Source organism: Eurosta solidaginis, chromosome 2 (genome assembly GCF_040869045.1).
Source record: "Eurosta solidaginis isolate ZX-2024a chromosome 2, ASM4086904v1, whole genome shotgun sequence".
Classification (NCBI taxonomy): Eukaryota; Metazoa; Arthropoda; class Insecta; order Diptera; family Tephritidae; genus Eurosta; species Eurosta solidaginis.
In genome coordinates this window covers 284,104,075-284,131,794 of record NC_090320.1, presented here as the reverse complement: position 1 = coordinate 284,131,794, position 27,720 = coordinate 284,104,075, and the positions used below count along the sequence as shown (strand labels likewise).

General features: G+C 35.7%; 1 protein-coding gene across 3 annotated transcripts in view; it reads left to right on the top strand.

Annotated features, from left to right (window-relative positions):
• The window catches only part of dcma (decima), a 214,977-nt gene extending 187,714 nt beyond the window's left edge, over positions 1–27,263 (top strand). For 2 of the 3 annotated variants that reach the window (XM_067768294.1, XM_067768292.1), the window contains exon 6: positions 5,830–10,208. The gene's annotated coding sequence lies outside the window, so the exon portion shown is untranslated. Of the gene's footprint in view, positions 1–5,829; positions 10,209–27,163 lie in introns of those variants that run through there. The other variant, XM_067768295.1, reaches the window with a different exon arrangement.
• Positions 27,264–27,720: the final 457 nt, after the last annotated feature.

The window sequence follows — 27,720 nt, the reverse complement described above, 5'->3', positions numbered from 1 at the left end:
TACCTCCCCATAAATCGACCCGGCCTAATGTGTATAAATTTAAAAACTTAAAGCATATATGCTTATAATATTTTCTGGGCTACATAGAAAAAACGTATAATAAAAACAGTTTTATATCGTTCATTGTATAACTTTTGTAGGACCAGCCTCTGTCTTTCACCGACCAAACGTAATGAGGACCTGGGTTTTGCGTACAAAGTTCTTTGGCTAACATTATGCAGTTGATAGAAATAAACTCAAATTTGTTGCGTAATTTGGTTTTAATAACAGACAATTCAAAAAATTTTCGCTCTGCTGCCGCCGAACTATGTGGCAGACTCAGTAAATCCTGTTTAAAATCAAGTAATTCTTCAAATCACTTTTCATTCATACCATTTCTATAAAAGCTTACTTTTTCCCAAAAAGCTAAAACGTCTACATCAGGCTTAAACTCACAATTTAACAGTCTTAAAAGCTTCAATAGAGGAACAATGGTATCTTGATCGCACTTTATCAAGGACGAAAAGTTATTTATTAACAGTATTATAGAAGTTTCAGTTTCTGGTAATACCTTGTCGGGAGTAATTGTACATAAAACTTGTATATCACATATAGAGAAAACAAAGCGTTTTCATTTGCTTTAAGAGTTCAATATAAAAATCTAAAATATGATTTTTTCTTTTACCGCAAGTCGTTGTACATCTGTGAAGTTATCGATTTCAAGGAATACTTCAGCTTTACTTTAAACAAAAATATTTTATAATTCAAGGTAGCAAGTTTTATCACTTAAATCAAAATTTTTCAAGCATGCAATAGGGGAGTGTAATAGTTTTACACAAAACGCCAAAAAATTATACGGCTTTTCATTTGCTACGTCATGGCAAATATGCAACATGAAAACCCTTAGTTTATTTTTTCAATTTTGAATAGCAAATTATAAACTGTCAAAACAAAACAAAATATGCAAAAAACATTTAAAATGAAAAAAAGTTGTTCAGTATCCGTAGCCTTCATTTGCTGTATCAACCTTTCCAACACCAAACACACGAAATTCTGAACTCCCCAAAGTAGGGAGTATAAGGGTACTTTTTGGTACTTTTCGTAATTTCTGCTCCATTTTAACAGACAGAAGCTTCTAATTTCAAACAATGCTTACATATATTACAAAAAATGTTGTCTAAAAAAATCGTAGAGATCGGTCATATATATAATCTATATCACTTTCAACGCATCAATAAAAATAAACTACGGTTTTTGAGGTTGCGTATTTGCCATGACGTAGCAAATGCAAAGCCGTATATAATTTTTTGGAGAATGCAGTGCTAAATATCTATTGCTTTTGAATGCATTCCACAAAGCATGTTTTTTGATCCAAATTGTGTGGTATATTTACAAGAGCGCATCAACAGAGCCTAGTTACATTGGATTTTTAGAAGCGCTTTATTTAACAGTGCCTCCGCTGTTCACTACTACTTACTTACTTACGTTTAAGAGCTATAAAATAACGAAATATTTTTTATGTACTCATTATGTATGAAGTTGTTCGAGATAAGCTTGAAGTGTGTTTCAATTTGATGGTATAGGAATGGCAGACGAATCATTTCTGATTGGAACTCTTTATTTAAGGTATTTATAACTTTAAGAATATAACGAGAATATAAGCGAGAAACAGCATATACGCTTTTATTTCGGGATCTGACAATAAATGACTGTATTGCACTAACGCCACTTACTTCGAGACACGCACAATGTTGCACTGCAAAGCGTTCTATGTAAAACAGGCCAATAGTTATCGGCTCTGCTGGTGATAGTTACTAAAAATCGATTGCCGTTCACAGTGTGTTCAAACCAGGCATGCTTAACGAACGAAACAATATCACTTCGTTTCGTTTATTAACGTTAAGAACGTCAAATTAACGTTAATTTGACGATCTTAACGTTAATAAACGAAACGAAGTGACTTCGTTTCGTTTATTAGCGTTGATTATCGTAACGAAATGATATTGTTTCGTTCGTTAAGCATGCCTGGTTCAAACAAGCAAATTTTAATCAGTGTTGCGTATTGTTATGAAAGTAAAAAAATTTAAAAATTCTAATCAAAGTACCGAAATCGTGACGGCTTGCCCAAAAAGGACCACAATTAAAAAAAAACGAACCAGCGGACCAAACGGGGTTAGAGCGGACCAAATTTGGTCCAAATGGACCCAAAGTGGCAACCTTGATCACTCATACAGCAATATCAACAATAACATGTTTACAATTTTTAATTTCTTTTTAATTCTAATTCAATGTACCTATCTTCCTCTCTCACAGATGTATGTATGTATTAATATCTATGATCTCTATCTAATTTTATCAAAGATAATCCAAAATGAAGATGTTGCATGAGCGAACTTCAGTGGAAAGCAGCGGAGCTTCACAAAATTCTATTAGGTCACTTCCACCACACCAAAAGTTTTAACACAATTTTTAACATAATTTAAGCACACAAATACAGTGATTGGAGTTTTAGAGAGTAAAAGTTAAAATTCTGAACACATTAGCTGAATAAAAAGAGTACAAATAATTTTTAAATAACAAATACAGACAGTGGTAGTTTAACAAATTCTGCTGTGGTAAGTGGAGAATGTGACCTACTAGATGTTTTGTGAAGCTTGCTTCACACTATTTTTCGTCCCTGCAACATCTTTATTCTTCGATCAGTATTTGGTTTAATTAGAATGGAAGCGGGACTGGATCTGTTGTTATTGTTGTTTGCGCGCATACGAAAGAATTGCCGCAACATAGGAGGCACAATATTTATGACACGACACAGCTTTGAAAATATATCGCTGATATTTTCATCCCTAGTAGGCGGTATTCCTATCAAGATAATATCACTGGAGGCCACATTTTTTTCAAGCTTTTGAATCTCTTCACCCATATCATATGTTTTGCGTTTTAAAAAATCCAATTCCATTTATACGTTTTCCACGACTTCCACTCTTTCTTCAATTTTCCCAGTACGTTCCTTTGCATTCGCTAATTCGCCGGCTATCTCGCCAATTCGCTGAATAACCCTGTCCTCCAGATTTTCCGCAAACAATCTCCGTCGTTTTAAAGAGCTTCAGTCCGGCAAGTTAATTTTTTATTTTTGGGCTTATTATCGATAGCCAATTATTTACATCGAGTCATCGGCTTATTATAGGCTTCGTATGACCAATTCATCAGCTTCATATTAGTTTCCTACTGACTTGTAATGGACGGATTGCACGCCGATAACAAACTGTTAGCACTCGATATGAAATTGAAATAAACAGCCGATCGCACATAGAGTAACGTAAGAAATGGCAAATGCACAATGATATAACTTTTTATTTAATTGCATGAGAAAAGTTTAGAAAAACACTTGTAGCTATTTTGACTTAACCTTAAATATATGTATACTGGCATCGGTAATTGGTGCCTTAACCTAAAATATGTGTTGACTTCATCAAATAGAAAATGTAAAAAATTTCTAAACGAAAACATAATCTCCAACATGTATTAAATTCGCAGCGCAAAAATTTATAGATTATGGGTATGGGTGAAAACCAAAAACTAGTTGGTTGGCTATGGTAACGTTATGACTAAGGCATTATTTTATGATTTCAATAACCCATTAAGTCGACTTCCATTGAGTTGGTTTGATCAGCCGTTTTACGCGGGACTCAAAGTAGCTGTTCCGCAATTTCCTTTTCCTTTCACGAGGGAGCTTTACGGTATTGATCAACCTTCGTCTCATAAGGCATTTACATACTTACCACTTTCATTGCATAAAATCACATATATTTATTTACTCCCAATCATAATATTTTATTTATATATGATATATAAAACAAACATCGCCAGTTCGACTGTTGAGTGGAATGTCACCATATCTCAACTACTGTTTCGAAACGCCCTATTTAAAATTTGTTTCGAATTTCGGTGTTCTGTCGAGTAAGGGTGATATTCCGCTCAACATTGAATTTATAGCAACACCATTTAAGATGCATGGCGTCTTAAAAAGTCTCTAACTCCTTCATTTGCTAAGTTTGTAAATAAATCCGGAATACCTGACATTTTATTAGTACAGTGTGCCACCGCACAAAGTTGGTCATTCACAAGTGCCCCTGCCCCAGAATCTCCATATTCTAGTGTACTTACACTACTTCTAGCACAAATGATTGTGTCTGGTAGAATAAAAGATGACCGTATATTTGTAAAGGCGTTCTGACAGTGATCCTTTTGTACTATACCCATTATAGCAGTTGTACGATAACCCGAACCCCATCCAATAACTTCCAAATCCATGTGCGCTGCTAATACGTTGCAAAGGCTTGCAGACATTACCACATTAGGCTCCCATCTAAAAGCTTTATCCACTTTAACCACAGCTATTTTCATAAAGAGTGGTACTCGTTCACATTCAGTATCAATAATTATTCTCTTCACTCCGCGATCTTGGATTTTTATTGTATTTAAATTTTTTATAGAGGCTACACCAGCATAAACGCGGAGATGTCCCTTTTCTGCCTCGGGTACGCAAGCCGCATCTGTAACCACCGAATTCATAGAGATTAGAGAACCGGCGCAGCGATACGAGGAACAGTAAAAGATTGATACCAAATAAGCTGTGGGCGGCGGTAATGGTATATCTAATCCATTTTCAATGCGAAATTGTGCATTCGTATATAAAAGCCAGCGTAGAACGACGAAAAGGATCGAGAAAATATTGAGTGAATCCATTTTATTTAAGAACTTTTGCAACACTTTTTAACTATAAAGTATACCGAGATTAATTCTGTGGGCGCTATTTATATCTAATTGAGCACTGTGAATAAAAAATAAACAAACACCTTGCAGTCAAAATTTCCGGAATTTTAAATAACAACAATACATCCCAATTAAAGTCAAGGGTACACAATAAAAAATTTTGTTTGTTTCACTCGTTCCATTATAAATTAAGTAAATAAATAAATGTAAGACGCGATAATCTCCGAAGAAATTTTAGGCCAAGCTTAACTTCCAATTTTCACATGCTTCTTTTAATTTTTCCTACAATTTGGCGGGATAACACCTACATGTCTTCCCGCCGACTCAGAACGGCATCTGCAAGGCAGATGAGTTTTCACTGAGGAGCTTTACATAGCAGAAATACACTAGGAGTGCTTGCCAAAAACTGCGGAGGAACGACTCCGCTTAGAAAGATTTTCTTCTAACTGAAAAACCTAGTTTCTAAAATTATTGATGTTGCTTTGCCCGGGGCGCGAACCCAGGAACTTCGGTGTGGTAGGCGGAGCACGCTACCATCACACCACGGCGGCCGCTCGGCAAATACAAAACGGTTATTAAGTGTTTATAATCATATTTCCATTTAAATTTTCTGTTATAGGAGCCTAATAAGCATATTTAATTAATAACTATAATGAAATTTATTGTTAAATTTTTGAGCTGAAAGCCAATTTAAATAAAAACACTTTTTGTATTATAGTTATATAATTTATTCTTGTCGATATTTCGGCTTTATTCTAAAGCCATCTTCGGGATCATATAAATATGTTCGAAAATTTAACAATATATTATTTAATATAAAGGCTATTAATTCTTATCAAAATATAATGAAATTTTTTAATTAGGTAAACAAACAAAATTAATTGAGGCATATAGCAGCGAAATGAAATGAACGTGGCTTTGACAAAATATTTCGCTATACTTTTTCAAAAGAAAATTTCCTAGTAATTGTTTGTTTATATATACGTTTATTTGCACAGGTGAACTGTATTATCAAATTGATATCTGTACAATGACTGTGTTTTTAAACGGTTTTATTTCTCTGGTTTTATTTAGCTTGACTTGACAGGCAGGCCGCACGGCCGCATGCAAGGCCGTTGTGAAGGAATTTTGTAATTGAAATTTAAGTAACTTCCCGATAAGCTACAAGCTTGAAGCTTGGAATATAGTTCAGAACCCGATGACAATGCAATAATAAGACAAAAAATCGCCACTAGGTGGCGCAAGGATCGAGATATTCACAAAAATCGTATTTGGGGTCCGATTTGGCTCATATTTGGAACACATATACATACAAGAATAGAAAGCGGCCTATGAAAAAAATCGCCGCTAGATGGCGCAGGGATCGAGATATTCAAAAAATCGTATTTGTGGTCCGAATTGCCTCATATTTGGAACACATATACATACAAGAATAGAAAGCGACCTATGAAAAAAATCTCCGCTAGGTGGCGCAAGATTCGACATATTAAAAAAAATCGTATTTCTGGTCCGATTTGGTCCATATTTGGAACACATAATACACATATGAATAGAAAGCGGCCTATGATGTCCGATTTGGCTCATATTTGGAACAAATATTACATACAGTCCGGTAGGAGTGAGATCCAAATATTTCGGAGTTGGAGGAGGGCAAGCATACGTGGCGCAGAGTCGAGTAAAGTCTTTGGAAGGATTATGTATTGAGGACTTAGATTATAACAAATTGTCAGGAAAGAGTCCTTGTAATAATGAGTCACTAAATGAACTAAATAGAATGAGAAATAATAGGCAATTAAATAAAGACTAAAAACTTGAAAATAAAAAAAATTTATAAAAAAAACTTTTAAGTTAAGCGGTTTTATTGAACATAATACTTACATGAAGTAATATTAGTAATGCTAAACCTGGAAAATATTTAGGTAGGTCCTAGATACTAGTCATAGCACTACTCATAAATCTAGGGCGTTGATCAGACAATTAAATAAAATCGTTGGACGCGTCAAGTTTCCATTGATAGTCATATATAAAACCAACTGAACCTAATAAGGTCATGCTACGCCTCACATTTTCAGAAATTTCACGCGCCCAACGCTTTTTTTTAATTGTCTGATCGACGCCCTAGATTGATAAGGAGTGTGATGACTAGTATTATTATTACTTCATGTAAGTATTTTTTTCAATAAAACCGCTTAACTAAAAATTGTTTTTAATTATTTTATTCAATACGCAAATCAATAAAAAATGGATTCGCCGAATTCGAAGTGTTTGCGTTTGATAATGATGATCGCGAATCCATCCTGATTTTCAAATTAGTGACTTTGAATCTGAAATTGATAACCATGAAAGGAAGGAAACTAGTATCATTGAGTCAGAAGTGGATCACCAGGAAATAAGTATTGTTTTCAATAAAACCGTTTAACTTAAATTTCTTTTCTAATTATTTTATTTTTATCATTGCATAAGCATTGTAAGAAAAATCACTAAAACAAGCATTGAAATATGAAATTATTTATGTATTTAAACCAAAACTAAAGTGAAACACAAACACAATTTTATCATGCAACTAGTTTATTAAGTTTATATCGTAATTTAGATATGAACCAATGACATTAAAAGAAACATAAAAAAATTCAGCAAGTTATTAATATTAAACATATTTTAAGTAAACTAAGCCTGCAATTAAAATTTTCAACACCAAATTCACAAAAAAAAATTATTCAATTACTTTGTTCAAAACTAAGCAAAAAATTATAGTAAATAATGAATGAAAGCGTATATACAGATATACATAAGCAAAAAGAATAATAACAGTGGAAAATTTTATACAATTTCGTTTTTCAGGATCTTTTATTTCATTTTCAAGATTTTAATAAAAAAAAAGGTTGAAAAAATTTAAGAAGTTTTCCAAAATTTCGTACTTTTTATTTAGAGTTTGAAAAAAATTTACCTGAAACAATTCAAACACCCTCAAAAAAGTTATCAAAGAAAATTTAAAACTAAATTTTTTATTTGGAGTTCAAGAAAACAGAAACTATGTAAACCACCCCAAAAAAATTTTCGAAAAATTCGAAGATTTGAGCAAATTTCGAATTTTCTATTAGGAGTTCGAAAAAAGTTTTCTAAAACTATGCCAACCAACCTTAAAAAAATTTTAAAATATAAGAAGAATTTTCGCTTAAAGTTTTGCAATTTTTATTTGCGGTTCGCGAAAAGTTAGCAAAAACTTTTAATTGTAATTCGAGAAAACTTTACTTAAACTATGCAAAATAGCCTTATTTAAAACTTGAAAAAATGTGTAATTGCAATTCAAGAAAAATTTACTAAAACCATGCAAAAAACCTCAAAGAAATTTCGAAAAATTTACAAATTTTTTTTTTAATTTCAAGAAATGTTCACTGAACCTATGCTCAAAAAAAGTTTCGAAAATTTGAGAAATTTAGAAAGATTTTGGAACAAATTCGAAGATTTCAAAGTTTTTATTTGTAGTTCGAGAAAATTTTACTAAAACTATGCAAATCATACCAAAAAAGTTTTTAAAAATGTTCAAAGACTTAAGAAAATTGCGACCTTTTTATTTGAAGTTCGAGTAAAGTTCACTCAAACAATGCAAACTAAGCTCAAAAGAAAAATTAAGAAAATTTGGAAAAACTTTTTCTTAAAACTTTCAAGATTTTTATTGGCAAATCGACAAAAGTTTACTTAAACTTTTTATTTGGGGTTCGAGAAAGCTTTACTGAAATTATAAAATTTGAAAATGTCGATTTTTTAATTGGAATTTAAGAAAATTTAACTAAAAGTATGTAAATAAACCTAATAAAAGTTTTCGAAAATTTGAGACAGTTTTTAGATAATTTCGAAATTTAACCTCAAAAAAAAAACGAACTTTTCACAACATTTTTGTTAAAAGTTTGGAAAGTTTTATTTGCAGTTCGAGAAAAGTTTTCCAAAATTTTTATTTGTAGTTTGAGAAAATTTTATTGAAACTGTGCCAACCAATCTCATAAAAGTTTACGCAAATTTGACAAATTTTTATTTGCAGTTCGGGAAAATTTTACTGAAACTATGCAATTCAACCTTAAAAAAAATGTCGAGTTTTTTCGAAATCTTTTCTTTAAAGTTTAGTAATTTTTATTTGCAATTCGAGAAAAGTTTGCCACAACTTTTTATTTGTAGTTTCGGAAAATTTTATTGAAACTATGCAAACAAACCTAAACAAAAATTCGAAAGTCTGACAAAAATTTTATTTGAAATTCGAAAAAATTTAATAAAACCATCGAAACCAACCGCAAAAAAAAATCGTATATATTCGAAAACTTGAAACTTTGATATGGAGCTCTCTGAATTTTTTCAGTATGCCGATTTGCTGCCCAAAAAATTTTAGACTTACAAAGTAAAAGTTGGGAAATTCTCGAAATTCGCATTAATTTTTGACAACTTTTCTTTCCGAAGGTGTTTCAAATACTTTTTTTTATATAAAAAAATTTTTCACACTTTCTATGGAGGAAAATCAGGGAGACCTATAACTTATACTTTGTTAGACTAAAATTGATTTGGCCACGAATCTGCTTACTGAAAAAAATTAAGATAACTACAAATAAAAATTTCGGAATTTTCGTAAAAGTTCCTCAAACTACAAAAAGATCGAAATTTTATCGAATTTTAGAAATTTTGTTGCGGTTGACTTGCACAGTTTCAAATGCCAAGTAAGGATTTCGAAATTTTCGGAGAAATTTTCTCACATTTTTGAATTTTTTTTTGGGGTTGTCGCGCATAGTTTCAGTAAAAATTTCTCGAACTCCAAAAAAAAAGGTCCGAATTTTCGAAAACTTTCGATTTTTTTCGAACACTTTTTAAGTTTGGTTTACATAATTTCAGTTAAACATTTTTTGAGAGGTTTATACTAAAATCTTGAAAATACAAAACTACATATTAAAAAAAATGCAAAGAAATCCAAATAAAAAGATCGAAATTTTCGTAAAACTTTTTCGAGTTTTCGAATCTTTTTAGAAGCGTCTGTGAGTTTGGCTCGCATAGTTTAAGTTACAACATTTACAGTGTTTCTTTTTCAAAACGTCGAAAATAAACAAAAATAATTTGATTGACAAAATATAATAAAAATGTTCACTGCTTTGTTTATTTTCGCTACTGCACATACATTCAAAAATCAAAAAATTACTGAGTATGTATATTTAAAACTATTTTATTAATAATTATTATTACATAGCTAATAGGTTAATGAATGTATACACCTTGTAAATAAATTCAAACACAAATTTATATGATATTCATATAATTTCGGGGATATAGTAGATGTGATGTGTATTTGAAAACCAAAAGAGTAACTAAAAATCTAAATTAATGATCAACGCAAAATGCAAAAGAGCAATAAATATAAATACATACATACATACATACACATGTATGAAAGAGTAGAAATAAAAACGAATCACAAATGAAGTTTCTTTATTACATTTACGAGTATATACGCGTGCAGAGTTAAGACGCAAGTAAATTGAAATGAATTGTGAGGTATGAAAAAGGCAAACTTTCTCAAACTTGTGAATATCTTTGCTACATATTTATGCAGCAAAGTTGAACGTTGTAGGTCACTAAGGGCGCAAAGAGCATGTAAGTAATTCACTTGTGGCTGTTAATTGGTAGCTTGGTGGTATGTACATTTAAATACATACAAACTCACTTCCAGGTAAGCATTTGCTTTAGTTACATACATACATCGGTAGTAATTACATACATTGCTTCGCCATTAACACGATGACATAAAATATTAGCCGGAAACTCACTCAGGCCGATATATATATAATTATAAAAAATCACGCATGTACTAAGAGCAGTGATGCACAACATTGTTCGAACTTCTAGGCCCAACATATTGTTAGTTGCTGTTGCTAAGCGGGGAGTAAATTATGTTGCCTAATGCTTGAAATGAAAACAAAATGGCTCATAGTCATAGTCAAAATAAAATAGGTTTTAAACTAAGGTACAGCTTTTTTGGCAGATAGCTCATAGAAAATTACGTCAAAAAGCTGCAACTAAATTTAAAACCTATTTTATTTTGACTATGACTATGCGCCAATAAGTTTTAACCTTAGCACTGCGGCTTCAAACCTGGTAAATCTGCTAACAATCTTCTGTTTTTTTCAATTTCAAAGCAGCTTTTGACAGAGCAGAAAAGATAGTTTGTATGCTGCTATATCTGAATTTAAGTTCCCTGCAAAGTTTATAAGACACTGACAAATCCGTAAGGATTGGGAACGACGTCTCCAACCCATTCGAAGCCCAAAGAGCCAAGGAGGCTTCAGAAGAGGGCGACTCACATTCATGCGATTCCACTAACATTACGCTGAAGACGATACTTCCTGCAGTAGAACTAAGCCTTGATGTTAAAAGCCTTAAAAAGAGCGTACAACTGTTGGCTTATGATATTGATATTATTCGCCTTAATAAGCTCGCCGTGAGTTCTGCTTTTTTGGATTAGATAAAAAGGCAAATGAAGTGGTAAGTGAAAACAAAACGAAAGACTTGCTGTCATCCAAAATGAAATGGCGCAGCTACGCCACTCTTGCCGGATATTAATACAAGATTGTAAGATTATTTAACACCGAAAACATATGTTTGCTCAGAAATAAAACGGAGAATAACCCTTGCCAACAAATGCTACTTGGAACTGAGGTGGCAACTAAAAAGTGAAGTCCTCTCTCGACGAACAGAAATCGTGCAAAAAAAAGCATTTCCATATGAAGGCAAGTCACTTCGGTATGCTACTCAAATTTACACGAACAAATTAAAAACAAAAATTTTTTTAAAATTAGAGGTGCACTGAGAAAAATTTGCTTTAAAATTGATTCGTTAACCATTCTTTATATATTTAAAATAAATTTGTTTTTTTTTTTTTTTCAATTTAAAAAATTTTCAGTGTACATTAAGGTTTTTATATGTATTGGTATTTGCACTCCAATTTAAAAATTTTGAACAGCCATGGGCAGGAACAAAGAGATTGTAAATTTTTTTTAGTTTCTTTTTTTTGCCTACGCACGTGGAGAATTTTGTTTTTGCTTAACCACTATAACGATCGGATGGAATAGAACGTAAGCTGTAATAATACTACAAAAAATGTTTGAATTCGGTGTGAAAGGCGGATCACGCTGCCTCTACACTACTGTGGTTTGCTGTTTACTTCTGCTACTACACAATATAACGAGCAACAGACGCCAAAATTTGTTTGAATACTACTCCGAAAAGTGTTCTCACTGCATTTTATTTATTTTTTTTTTGTGTATCAACTTGACCTATGTCAATAAATCCTGATAGTCAAGCAAGTATGCGAAATTGCATACATATTTTTTTTTAAATTTGATATTACTTATATATGAGCTATACTATTGGGTTAGAAAGTGTTACAATCTTTCACTTTTTTACAAATTATAGTAATAATTATCTATATATTGTAGAGAGCGAGTCGGTATCAAATATTATTCAGATATCTTCACCTCCCAGGGGTTTGCGTTGTAATTGACAAATAGAGAGATGGATGTGACTATACATACCCTGCAAAAAATCGTGCGATTTATGGGGTATAATTGGTCCCCTCTAGTCCGTTTTGGGTATATTTGGCATCATTCAGTGTTAAATTTATGTAGGTAATTGAAAAAAAAAACAACAAAAAATGACAGAAACGAAATGAATAAAATAAAAGGATTAAATGTGATTGAATAGCATTATTTAAGAAAAATGCGGAGCTCTATACCTAACCTAAAATACTAGGACTATATGTTCCATTATCGTCATATTCGTTTTGTTTTTATTATTCTGCAACACCCATACGAAAAAAATTAAGAATATTGTATTCGAGTTTAAAAAAATATAAACTCCGTAAGAAATTCCGTATAGTTAGCAAGACGACTTGTCCGACAGTACGCATAGCCGAACAAAAGCGGCTTTTGTGACTTTGGCTGTAGAGATACGAAGAGAATATGTCGGACACTACCCGCATGTATACAAAAATGCCTGACGAACAGTATCCAAAGGGGTACAAAGAGAAAGTGTAGAACATTACAAAAAGGATCTGTCCGACACAATTGGTATCTCCATAGGCCATGCTCAAACAAAAGGGACAGAACTGGCTATAGTCGCATGCTCCTTTGCGACCCATCCCGGATTCATCCTAGACTAATCTCATTTTTTGCAGGGTATTGATGCATCTACATAAATCTTCTACAGCTCACATCTACAAATAACGTAACGCAAATTCAATAAACCTTTTCAACGAAAATACATATATAAAAATTTCTCATGTGTGCGCTATTGGCATACAACATGAGTTAATTATAGTTTGCAACGCACTCACTAATTGTGCTTCATCATGCGATTTGTGCAGTATAACCGCTTGATATGTAATATTGCCATTACCAAAATATGCTTGTAAGCCAGGATACATATTTCCTTTCAACATATATGTGTTGTCATAGCGCATGATGCTATAAATAGCATCAAAAATATTTTCACTGTGTTGTAGTAGCAACCAAGTATTTGCTTCAGGCTCCAATCTGGCATCTTCTTCCACATTCAGCTGTAAGAAAAAACTTTTTATTACATCACACACATATTTTTACTGTTAACTACACAACTTACATTCTCTTTCAAACTGCTACGTATAACATTACTGCATTTCTCTTTCAATTTAGCCAATTCATATTGCAAATTGTCTTTGTTCTCATCACACAACAGCATATAACCGCGATATAATTTACGACCATCCCTAATGAATATTTCCTTATAATTGTTATACGATGTTTGAAATTCGATCAATTCATTTTGTTGCAAAATTCTATGTACCAAACGCTGTGGCGTTTGACAATATTGTACTAAGCAATATCGATTGACTGTTGACGGTGTTTCGACGGCGCTCTCCAATGCTTTTAAATTTTCTCTTATAATTTCTATATTATCAGCTGCTGCAACTACTTTACCAATTAATTTTTCTTTTTTTGTATTATATAATACGGTATTGTTATTTAAAAATATATTCGCATAAGCGGGTTTTGTTATATCCATTGCGTGTACAATTTTGAATTCGTTTGTTGTATTATTTTGTGCTGCCGTGTCGTTGTTGTTTTTAATTATAAACCACGATAGACGACAGGGTTCTACATCAACATCATCACATTCGGAGTATTCGGGACTTTCATGATTGAAAATGCAGTAATCATATGTTGTCATTTTAATATATTTTGTTTTCTTAAATATTTAAACAGCTATGTGTGTTCTATTAAAACATTTCTTTTGAACTGGTGCTAAAGTTAAGCCGCTTGTTTCTTTATATACCACCATCCTGTCGTTTTGTAGATCGCTTCTGCTTTTTGCATGCGCTAAGCGTACGCGAATTTAACAGAAACACTCAGCTCTTCTATTGTCCACATATTTTCTATTGCTTTGGTAACGCCCACAATATATTTTCTATAACGGCAACATAGCCGCTTTTGTTAACCTTTTTCGGATTATTGTTTAAATACTCGAACTCATAGCTTTATGTGGCTGCTTTCGTGGTTGTAATGTATTTATGAATTCAGGTATAAAATATTTTTTTTTTAAGGCGAGTTATAAAAACTGTTGTTGTTGTTGCATCAGTATTGAACTAACCGACTGCTGGTGGTGTGATTTGCTCTTTAAGAGTCGCTTTGATGACAATAAAACTCGTTTAAGCCTACTGAGTACCACATTGGATATGTGCTTCAACCAGCCCGAGTTGTTTAAAAAATCAAGAATATTTGGAATCCCTACTTGCCATAATCTACCCAGAATTTCCGAAAAGGGGCTTCCGAAGGATCATAAGCGTGTTCTAGCTAGAACTGAGGGTTTACACAGAAAATGCTTCATAGTATTTTTTTTTCAGTTTCCTCTTTATAACTTCTACGGTGGTCATTATGCGCGTTATTCATATATTCCGCATGCACGCCTACTGATGCAAACCGCTAAAACTATATGAGTGTCTGCGCTAGCCCTACGCAGTATACTTCTGGTCCTTCTTTCATTATAGTCTGGCTATTAAGTTCTTGAAATTGCACAGGCCGTATTGATTTTGCAGTTTTTCAGAGCGGTGTTAAAAAATTTCCGCCTTGGATACCGCCAGGGGTGTATCTACTTTAACACTGGTTATTCGCTTACCCCCTTGTGCTGAGATTTGCGTAGGATATCATCAGCCAAGTCATTTTCTTCGATTCACTATGTTCCGGAAACCAGGTAAAGGATGTGTAGGTTAAGGCAGCTAAAGTTGCTTATATACCTCTACTAGCTTTGAGCTAGTGTACGGTGCAGCTAGCGCCTTTATTTCTACTTGGGTGTCAGAAAAGAAAGATACTTTGCCAGTTACGTTCCGAACCTCGAGTGGTGAGCAGGCTTGCTACATCACGGAGACTCTTGCTTGTAACACACTAAGGTATAACTGCAAATTAAATACCATAAAAATCTCAAAGAAATGAGAATAGACCCCAACCCCCACACCTGAGGCCATTTTGGAGCTATATATATGTGTGTGTTAGTACACGGTTATTAGCTAGAACCCTGCCTTTCTTTCCATCTGTTCTACTTCTACTGATAATTAATACTAATAATCTATTTCAGAACTCATTCCCGCGGAAGTAAATTAAGATTACCGCTATTCCTTTTCTGAGTATCCTTCAAACACCCAAATTCCCCAAGTCTCAGTGCGGTTAGTGTCAACGTATATATTATGTGTATGTCTATCGGAAGAGAGTTTAAGTCGCCGTGAGGCAGGCTGCGGTGGCTCAGATACAATCAGTGAGCTTCTATACACTGGTGAGATTATAATTCTTACGAAGAGCTTCCCACCACACTACGAGCCATACGTCAGTACTTGTTGCACCAATTTCTCATACAGCCATAGCGTTTTTATGTCGACTTTTGTCAGTCCCAGATATTTGGTACTACTTGATAAAATTAATTGCTGATCGTTTAGCCTTGGTAATTCAAATCAGGGCGGTTCTTGCTTACTCATCAAAAGTACGTTTCTTCCATACAATTTCTGGCTAGAGCAGGGTATCTTCAGAAGGAATGTTCAAAACTTTCTAACTATTCCTCATCCTTATAGCTCCAATAAAAGTCATTCGCTGGACCTTTGCAGTAATTCGCAGCGTACTCCGCACATACAGTGTTTCTTTAATATCCCAATCAATTACCGTGAGTGATGATTAAGATTTATAAAGAACCTAGTTCGGTTCTAATTTCAAACGTGAAGCTTACAGGGAACCATTTAGGTGAGCAAACTTCGAGCCCAAAGCTTTTTAGTAGCAGTGGTATATGAGCTTATATTATGTAGCGACTGGTGAATAGGATCATTTCAGTATCGCAGTGATCACTTTGATAACATTTTCACAGGCACAGTCCTCTGCGAGCATTATTGCTGTATGGGTAGCTCGTCAGGAGTCTAATGGAGCTTTGTCATGCAACTCCTTGGCAAGTAACCAGGCAATATCTGTAAGCTCAAATTAGAGCTGAGAAGGCAATTGAAAAGTATAATCCACTCTCGACGAACAAGAATCAAGATTTTGGCCTAGAGCAACCGCTTTATGAGAATTGGAATTTATATAGATTCGGAAATTGTATGGACTTGATACCTTTGGGAACCACACACAAAGTAAGCGAAGAATAAATTTCTTCTTTGTGTTTAGTAAACAATTAATAAGAAAGATTATCTTTGAACGACAAAGACCTTACTCTGTAGCTATTAATCATCCTGTTGCTAGCTAATGGCTCGGAATCACGGATAGAGTCGAAAGAAGTAGGGACGTCCTTAAATGAGGGAGACAAACTTTGCCGAGTTGGAATACCCAGATGTTGAATGACTTGACCCTTCTTGGCAATCCCAAAGGACTGACGTACCTTGCTGCCAAAGGACAAACTTTCCTAGGCGGGTATTGATAGTTTAGTAACATCCTGCAGGTGATCTTTTTCAACCCAGCAAAAAAAGGATCAAGGCTATTAAGCCTTATTTGCAGCTTTCTTTATTTTTGTTCTTGTTTAATACGGAGCGGTGAGTATAAGTAATAACACTTAACTTCCGAATTTACGTCACACACTCCTACATAAATGTAACATCACAGGAATCGTGAAAATAAAAGCCGAAAATTAACGAAAAAAGATAGTCATAAGTAAATACCCAAGCGGAAATGGGGCGCACCAAAAGTGTATTTTTATATTTCAACATTATGGTCACTTACTTAATTGACGCTTAACTGTTTAAACAGTTATGGTCGTTCATGAGGGCGCGCCAGTTGCTTCTTCGCTACGCTAACTGACTTCAATTGGTAACAAAAAGTGAAGATAACTCGTTTTTCACTTAATTATTTCTGTGGAGTGGCGGATGTTGTTGTTGTTGTTGTAGCAGTGCTTCGCCCCATCCAATAGGTGTGACCGATCACAAATTGTCATCAATATCCTCTAAGGTAACTTGATGGTTCAACAGGGGTGGACCATAATGAGAGGACTGTTAGAGGCGTTGGTTCCACATTACAGTTGAAGAGATGGTTGGTGTCATGTGGGGACACATTGCAAGCAGGGCATACATTTTGTAAGTCGGGGTTGATTCTGGATAGGTAAGAGTTTAACCTGTTACAGTATCTAGATCGAAGTTGAGCTAGAGTGACTCGCGTTTCCTTAGGGAGTGTGCCTTCCACTTCTGCAAGTTTATGGTATTGTTCTTTGAGTACAGGATTCACCGGATAATGCCTGACGTGTGCATACAATCTCAGCGGCTTATGAGACGTTGCGTCTTGCAGTGCCCTCATATCCCATGCACAAAAGCTTTCAAAGCTCTCAGTGCTACGTACCACTTGTTCCTACATACTAACGCTGAGTTGCATGGCTGGTCATGATTATAGCGCAGATGGTTCAGAACCAACGATTGCGGATTGTTTTGATGCGGTAACCGAAACGAAGAAAAAAGAAGGATGAATAAGCGGAGAGTTTTAGTGGTTCAAAAAACAGCCTGTATACAAAGGTTTCAGCATAACTTGTAGCAATTAAGACTTTTCTTATTTAATAATTAGTTTTTAGAGTTTCTGTTATGACTGAAAAGTGTGCAAGCAGTGACGCTGTGCTTTTTTGTTTAAAAGCTCAGGTGAAAGCTTTAAAGCTGAAGGGAAAGATTTAAAAGTTAAATATAAGCTATAATTAAAGCTTTGAAGCTAAAGAGATAGCTTCAAAGCTGAAGGGAATGCTTCAAAACCTAAGCGACATCTGTTTTTGGAGTTCACTGAGGACTTGCTTGTGTTTTTTGGCTTCATACGGCTGTGTCCTCAGGTGTCGTATTTCCTCATAATGCTTACGGAAATAACTCCTTAAGCCCCTTGGCGGTGTTGGCTCATCAATCAGATGTCTGTTGGGATGCCCATGTTTCTGGGTATTCAACAGGAATTGTTTGGTTAGCATTTCATTTCTCTCTCTGATGGCGAGTATTCTCGCCTCATTATGTAGATGGTGTTCTGGGAACATAAGAAGGCAACCCCTGGCGGTTCTGAGGGAAGTATTTTGGCAGGCCTGTAGCTTCTTCCAGTGAGTAGTCTTTAGGCTTGGCGACCATATCGGGGACGCGTAGCATGTAATCAGCTGGCCAAATGCTTTGTAAGTGGTAATGAGCGTTTCTTTATCTTTTCCCCAAGTACTGCCAGCAAGAGATTTGAAGATTTTATTACGACTCTGGATTTTCGGTATAACTGCGGCTGAATGCTTACCAAAATGTAGATCCTGATCGAACATCATACCCAAGATCTTGGGTTGTAAGACAGTCGGTAGCGTAGTACCATTGACGCGGATGTTCAAAATGTTCGAAATTTGTGACGTCCATGTTGTAAATAAGGTCGCCGATGATTTAGTCAGTGAAAACGTCAGGTTTGGCGACGTGAAAGAACTGGAGAGATCAGTGAGGTAGCCGTTTATTTTGTTGCAAAGCTCATCGCTCAGTGGGCCTGGGCTTGTGGCCATTATTGTGCAGTCTTCGGCATAGGAAACGATAGTAATTCCTTCTGGTGGCGAAGGTAGCTTTGATATGTAGAAGTTAAACAAAAGTGGGGTGGTGTCTTCTGTGGCACCCCTTGTTAAATTCTTTTTTGGGTTTGATGTTGCATTTCTAAATTGCATCGATGCCTGCCGGCCACCCAGATAATTTGCGGACCACCTTTTAAGACATGGGGGAAGGATAAATCCTTCCAGGTCTTGCAGTAATGTGCCATGATTGACCGTATCAAAAGCTTTTGATAGGTCTAGCACAACGAATACTGTTCTGTGGTGTGGGTTTTGATTTAAACCGCAATTTATCTGGGTGCTAATGGCATTTAGCGCGGTGGTTGTGATGTGAAGTTTTCTAAAGATGTGACAGGCTAGTTGCAAATTTGCTTTAAAATAGGGGACCAAAGTGGCTTCAAGCATCTTGGCGACTGACGATAGGAGAGATGTGACTCTCCTATGTGCTGGTTTCCCGGGATCTAGTAGCGGGCCCACCTTGGCCAATTTCCATTTTTCGGCGATGACAAAGGTGGACAGAGACAGGTTGAAAACATGTGCTAAATATTTGAAAACCTTTTTTTTTAGACTTTTAAGCATCAGCATGGCGATGCCGTCTGGGCTCACTACTTTAGATGGCTTGACCGATGGCATCCTCAACCTCTCTAGCGGTGATGGTAATTGGGGATGCGCTGAATTTATGTTTATGTGCGTGTCTGTTGGCCCTCCGTCTAACTTTGTCAACCGTAGGATGCATTATATATTGTCGGCAAAACGCGCTCGCGCATTTTTTCGCATCCGACAGCAATTTATCGCCAAAGGCGATAGGAATTTTGTCGTTGTGCTTGGATGGATTCGATAGGGACTTTACGGTGGACAAAAGCTTACCCACACCGACAGAGAGGTTACAACGGCTTAGATGCTTCTCCAATTTTGCCCGCTTGTGTTCATCCACAAGCAATATGATGCGTTGGTTTATATCCCTTATTTGGCGGTCGCCAGGATTGAGCTATCTTATAAGGTCACGTTCTCTCGCTAAATTTGCGGCCTCCGCCGGAAAATGAGGGTGAATTCTTCAGGCGGGAATAACGGGAGCCGAGACAGATTCAATGACCTTGCGGAAAACGCCCTCCCCTTGGCGAGCATTCCTTTTTAAAATTTATGAAAGTGCGTGACGATGAAGTCGGCGGTACGCTCGAGCGAAATAAGTATTGGCAGGTGGTCTGATGCCAATGTTACCATCGGCAGCCAGTTGACGCAGTTTACGAGCCCCACGCTCACGATTGATATATCTGGATAGCTGTGACAGCTTCCTGCCATACGAGTGGTGGCGTCTCCGTTTGTTGTGCAGAACGTCGTTTCTTCTATTTGATCCGCCAACATCTCACCCCTGCTGTCCGCCCGCAATTTTAAATGCCATATGTATTGTTTGGCATTGAAATCCCCTGAGATAATGCGATTATCGCCAGTGAGTAAGGCGCTAATAATAGGGCGGTATCCACTGGGGCAGCAGGTGGCAGGAGGGATGTAGATGTTGATTATTTCTAGATTTGCATCGCCTGACCGGACAGACGTGACGTTCCAGGACATTGTCCCTGCGGCCAATGTCGGGATCAAATATATGATATTGCACTGAGTGGTGTATAATAAAAGTGAGACCGCCTCCATTTCCGCTCCCGCGATCTTTTCTGTGGACATTTTACCCAGAACAGGTCTGAAGATCAGATCGTGCTGTTAGTTTAGTCTCTTGAATAGCAGCAATGCGGAAGTTGCGCTGCTTCATGAAATCGAATATCTTCGTAATCTTACTAGTTAATCCATTCCACTTTAACTGCAGAAAGGGGCACCGTCTAAGGCAGGAGCTGCATTGGGCGGATGTCGAAAACATATATATTCTGTGCTGGCAAATGGTGCAAAAGGTGGTAGGGACTAAGAGTCTGTTTCCGAGGATGTCTGGTTTTGGGGTCTAGCCCCGAACAACCTATTCGATGCAACCATCCCTTGCACGTGACACACTGAGAAGAGTATGACCGCCCTATAGAGATTCTTTTCCGGTAGACTGGGCAAAACCATTTCTCAGGACCGGTGTGCGAAGACGGGCCCGGATTGGGTTCCATACCTTCCCGGAGTAGGAGAGTATGGCGCAGTCCCGCTGCGAGGAGCTGGTGGGAGGATGACAATTTGATGGAGGGACACAACAAATTAAATGGAGTTACACTGAAATGACAGTCCTTTGCCGGGAAAAATCCCAAGTCGCTCTGGAACATAGAACCGACTGCCTTGGGAAGCGTGGAGTGGCGGCTGTCCACTATCTTTGCTTCCGTCAGCTGGCTCCGAAAAAATACTTTCTTCGTCGGAGCATCATCGCATAACATGACCTTGTCGGCGTAGCAGGTGGACTGTGTTGGTGTCTGCATAAAGACCGTACAGCTCATTATTAAATCTTCTTGGGTAATCGCCATCGCCAACGCGTAGATGCCCATAAATCTTTCGAAGAACTTTTCTCCCGAATACTCCTAGAACCGCCATTTCTGATAAATATAAGTGACTTGCATAGCATGATCTTCGTTTGTCGAGAAAGGTTTTATTCTACCATTGCCTACTCAGTCCAAACAAGCATTTGGCAGCAACAGTGTTTCTTCGCTAGATTTCTAGACAGACGTTGTTATTGGTGTTAAATTCAAAATGAATGAAGTCTTTGGCAATTTTGAAATTATGGCTACCAACAATGATGTTATTGCCAATGCGCAAATGTGCGGACGCTTTTCTTGATGACAGCAGGTACTTAGTTTTTTCTTCATTCACCATCAAACCAATTTTTCCGCTTCTTTTTCCAGTTTCGAGTAAGTAAAACTTACGACGCGGGTGTTTAGGCCAATGATGTCAATATCGTCAGCATACGCCAGTAACTGTTGATACAAAGCTCTTTTCGCTAAGATATAGCTTATTATTTTCGTCTACGATCCTTTTAAAAATCTTTGATATAAAAGCTGGCGTTGTCTTTAAGCAATCCCGTCCATTTTTTCTGGAAATATTTTCTACTATAGGGAAATTTTGTGTACCCAATTTCATTACGATCCGTTAACTTTTTTCGAGTTATGCCTCCCGAAACATAGAAAATTGCTTAGTCATAAAAGGGGCGGTGCCACGCCCATTTTTTTAAATTTGAAGTTTTTGCTATTTATTGTTATAAATCCACTTGGGAAATGAAATTCCATTGATATAAAACTTTTTTTTGCAAAGATATATCTTATTTTATTCGTCCACGACCATTTTAAAAATCGTTTGTATAAAAGTGGGCGTGGTCCTTAACCGATTTCGTTAATTTTTCTTCAAATCATTCCGTATAGTAAAGGCAACCTCTCTGCCGAATAACGATTTTTGATTTATGATTAATAATATTTGTAAAATTGATTTTATCACAAGTGGGCGGTGCCGCGCCCATTTTAACATTTTTTTTTCAAATTTTTATCAAGAGTCTCAATATCAGTCCACACGTCAAATTTCAACATTCTAGGTGTATTATTTACTAAATAATAAGGTTTTTTTGTGTTTTTCAAAATGTTATATATATAAAAAGTGGGCGTGCCCTAAAAAAATCGCGAGTACTCCATGCATGCGTGTATGGAGTACTCGCTATGGACCAACCGAGTGCTCCAAAATTAACCACAATTCATACAAAAAATATGGTCCAATTAACATTGCGATGTCCTAGGACGGGACCATATACTCCAGCTCCGCATTACATCAGAGTAATCCATGGAGTACCCACAGTCCAATAAACATCGTGTAGTGATTAAAATCGTTAAAAACGAGCAATGATCGACTTACAATGTGTTCGTGTAGGAACATGAGTTGGTCCATCGCTGCATTACAGTGGAGTATAATGGTAATTACTCCAGTGGATCACATGATCCAACGATTTTTGCAGGGATGAACCTCATTTTTTTAAATGGTTTTCTTTAGATTGACTCGTGTAGCGAACAGAATTTTGTAATGGAAAATAAAGTAACTTCCCAATAAGCTACAAGCATGAAATTTGGAATATAGTTCAAAACCCGATGACAATGCAATAATACGAAAAAAAAAATCCGATAGGTGGCACAAGGATCGAGATATTCAAAAAAATCGTATTTGTGCTCCGATTAGGCTCATATTTGGTAAGCATATTGAATACATGAAAACAAAGCGACATATGACAAAAATCGCCGCCGGGTGGTGTAAGGATCGAGATATTAAAAAAAAACTTATTTGTGGTCCGATTTGGGTCATATTTGGAACACATATTGAAAACATGAATAGAAAGCGACACATGAAAAAAATCGTCGCCAGGTGGCGCAAGGATCAAGATATTAAAAAAAAAAACTTATTTGTAGTCCGATTTGGTTCATATTCGGAACACATATTACATACCGAAATAGAAATCGCTTTGTGAAAAATACTCCCGCTAGGTGGCACAAGTTGGCGTGGTGTGATGGTAGCGTGCTGCGCCTACGACACCGTATGCCCTGGGTTCATACCACAGGCAAAGCAACATCAAAATTTTAGAAATAAGGTTTTGCAATTAGAATAAAATTTTTCTAAGCGGATTCGCCCCTGGGCAGTATTTGGCAAGCGCTCCAAGTATATTTCTACCATGAAGAGCTCTCAGTGAAAACTCATATAGCTTGCAGATACCGTTCGGAGTCGGTAAAAAACATATAGGTCCCGTCCGGCCAATTTGTAGGGAAAATCAAGAGGAGCACGACGCAAATTGAAAGAGAAGCTCGGCCTTAGATATCTTCGGAGGTTATCGCGCCTTACATTTAATTTTATTTTTAGGTGGTGCAAGGATCGAGTTATTCAAAAAAAAAAAACCTATTTGTGATCCGATGTGGCTCACATTTGAAACAAATATTACATACAGTCCGGTAGAAGTGATATCAAAATACTTTGGAGTTAGAGAAGGGACAAGGATACGTGGCGCTGAGTCGAGTAAAATCTTTGGAAGGATTATATATTGAAGACTTAGATTGTAGCAAATTGTCAGAAAAAAGTCCTTGTGATAATGAGTCACTACGTGGACTAAATAGAATGAGAAATAATAGGCAATTAAATAAAGACTAAAAACTTGAAAATAAAATAATATTTAGTTAAACGGTTTTATTGAAAACAATACTTATATTAAGTGATAACAATACTTAAAGCTATGATTATTGATAGCCAACCGCTCATATCTTTGCAAATCACATTTTCATATATGTATAAGTAAGACCAACTGAACCTTAATCAGGTTATGCTACGCCTCAAGTTTTTAGAAGTTTCACGCGCCCAATGATCAACGCCCTAGATTGATAAGGAGTGTGAAATTATTTTCTAGCTTTTAGTATTATTATTACTTAATGTAAGTATTGTTTTCAATAAAACCATTTAACATTTTTTTGTTTTTAATTATTTTTCGTGAGTCACGACTGACAGCGTAAACATTGTAAGCCTAGAAATCAAGCCGTGAAGCACTCTTGTGAATGAATACCTCTCAGGAGTAAGTAGGTAGTTGAAAAATTAAACCGTATCTCGCAAACGAATTTCGAATTGCTCGAAAGCATGAATCATGTATAGAGATTGTGACATGGCTGTTGGAGTATGTTAGAGAAGTGTTTTTCTTACATTTTTTATAATTTGTCGTTTTTTTCTTCTACTTTTCCCCTAAATGTTTTTTTTTTTTCATAACCTCTTGATATGTTGCTAAATTTTCCAACAATGTTATTAATGTGCGTATATTTATACATACATATAAGAAAAAGACAACGCGCGATATCCTCCAAAAGAGTTAAGACCGAGCTTCCCTTCCTATTTGCATGGTGCTCCCCTAATTTTTCCTACAAATTGGCCGGAAGGGGCCTGCCTGTTTTGAGCCAACTCCGAACGGCACCTAAAAGGCGAATGGGTTTTCACATAGAAACTTTTCATGGCAGAAATACACGCATACTTTGTTAAATAACTGCCGAGGGGAGACCCCGCTTTGGAAACCCTTTTTTTAAGTGAAACAATTTGTTTCTAAATTTTTGATGTTACTTTGCCCGAGAGTTGAACCCAGGATCTTCGGCGGCACATGCTAACACCACAATACGACGGCCGCCATTTATATATAAATTTTATAAAACTTTTCGTATTCAGCTCATATTATGCATCAATCAATTACAAAGCAGTCAATCATTAACTTTTAAGAAAATCAACTGAAGCGAAACACATATTCACATCAATACATACGTGCATATAGAGAACACATGTAAGTCTCAAATTACATTTTCTATATGGGGTATTCCTTCCCATTTCGACCAATTTTGAACCCGACCCCTTTAGAATTGGCTGAAAGTTTTTCTTCTTTTTCTAGCTTACGAAAGACGTTTTCCAGATTTTTTTTCAAATTTTTTCATCCAACTCAAAAAAAATTATGAATTTTTAAAAAAACACCGTTTTTGTTTTCAAAATGCTATAACTTTTTCAAAAATTGACCGTTTGGGATCTTTTTTTTTAATTTGTTTTTATATGTACTTTTCGGAAAAAATACAAAAAAATGTTTAAAGTTTTTTTTTTTTTAATTTTTCAGTTTTTCGAGATTTTTCGAATTTCGCCATTTTTTTTTCCGTGGATTACCATAATATATAAAGAAAAGAATACTTAAAAATCATTTTCTTACATTTTTTTGTTATATAAATAAAATTGATAAAAAAAAATTTTTATTTTTGAAAATTTTTTTTTCAATTAAATAAAAAAAATATAAAAAAATCGGTCCACTCCGGGATTAGTGGGGATGATTGCAGAATTGATTGAAGTTTTTTATGAGAAAAAAAAAAATGGCGAAATTCGAAAAATCTCGAAAAACTGAAAAATTTAAAAAAAAACTTTAAAAATTTTTTTGTATTTTTTCCGAAAAGTACATTTAAAAACAAATTTTTTGGAAAAAAAAGATCCCAAACGGTCAATTTTTGAAAAAGTTATAGCATTTTGAAAACAAAAACGGTGTTTTTTTTAAAATTCATAACTTTTTTTGAGTTGGATGAAAAAATTTGAAAAAATTCCGGAAAACGTCTTTCGTAAGCTAGAAAAAGAAGAAAAACTTTCAGCCAATTCTAAAGGGGTCGGGTTCAAAATTGGTCGAAATGGGATGGAATACCCCATATGCAAATGCTTGTAATCTCGACCTTTCCTATTTGAACTCCATGATTTAACTAAAAATTAAGATGGCAGACTCACAACGTGCAATTTTGTGTCAACAGCAAATTGTGAACGTGTTTTTGCGCTGTTGACTTGTTTTCAATACACAGATTAAGCCAAATGCTGTAGCAGGGGGGGGGGGGATGCGCACTGCATGAATGAAAGTCAACATTCCACATGAGTCGGATGACACGTGCCAAAGTTGTATGTTGCGGAAGTGCCTACGTACTTACATATGTACATGCTTCCGCTCCTCTCTTGCCAAGAGGGTGTATAATGATTTGAAATACCACTTACAGTGCTATGAAAGTAATATTAATACATTTTTTTGGTATTTATATATGCATGTATAATAGGGCGGGTCGATTTAAAAATCGCTCATTGCTCTGTGAAAATCGTATTCTAGGGATCAAAATAAGAAACTTTGCCGAGGGAACCATACCTCTAAAACGAATTCTGATGTCCCCCCCTTTGGGTCGAACTTTCGGCTAGGGGTAATTTCAATTCTACCTGCTGTGTCTTGTGGTGGCTTAAAAAAAAACAACACAAGCAATTTTACGATCTGCAATTGTGTCACAGTGATACCTTCATTTTTTAAAACGGTTGAATAAAAAACCCACACAACTATGTTTACGACATGCAAATGCATCACAGTGATGCCTTGGTTTTAAAAGGTGGTTGTAAAAACGCTAATTTCTAATAATTTTTTTAATTTCTTTTCTCTTACTAAGTTAAATTCATTTTTTCATTTACATATGTTCTGACTAAATAAATTCCAAAAAGAAAAAACATAGGCTTTTCAAAGTGGGATTTTTCAAAATTTGCCCCTACGACCCAAGGGGGGGGGGGGGGGGGACATCAGAATTCGTTTTAGAGGTTATGGTTCCTTCGGCAAAGTTTCTTATTTTGATCCCTAGAATATGATTTTCACAGAGCAATGGGCGATTTTTTGCCTCCCCACAAATCGACCCGGCCTAATGTATAATTTTAGCGCTCACAAGCCTATGTAAAAATAAATAAATATATATAATTTCGCTATATAACGAACATTGTCACTTATTTATACACACTTATTATCCTTCATTCTCAACTAATTCAAAGAATCTCTCAGTAAGAAATTGCCAGGTTTCGAAAAAGATCTCTATATTTGATCATCGCATTATTATATTTATTAAAGACTTTGATAGTGAAACAAAACTACGAGATAGAAGTCCAAAACGAACGTCTTGGAGTCTATTGAACAGGAAAGTCAGTGACAAGCTCGGTACAAACCAGATACCCATTCAATCTGCAAATAATCTGGACGACCGAGCAAGAGCTTTGGAAAGAAGTTTTTGGGAAGCAAGTAAAGCTGATTGTCAAATTTAAAGGAGCAAGAATTTCTTCCTTTGCGATCTATGACCGGATCTCATGAAGGTATTCAACAAATAATATGCAATAGGTGACTTTCAAGAGTGTGAAACCTTCATCAGGGAACACGCAGTTCAAAACCTTAATTCTGTCTAGAACATTGCGTACTCATCGAGTCCACGAATAACTCAACAAGACTTGGAAAGATTCTAGCCAAAAATCATTCAAGTTATAGTTTTCTCAAGCGCGTTGATTGAACAAGGGCATGATCCCCAGATGAAACCCTAGGCTTACTTGATGGCCCCGAAGAGGTAACACAAATAACAGAAACGGTACAGCTAGAAGGAATTGGCGAGCTAACTGGAAAGGTCTTTTCGCAACATA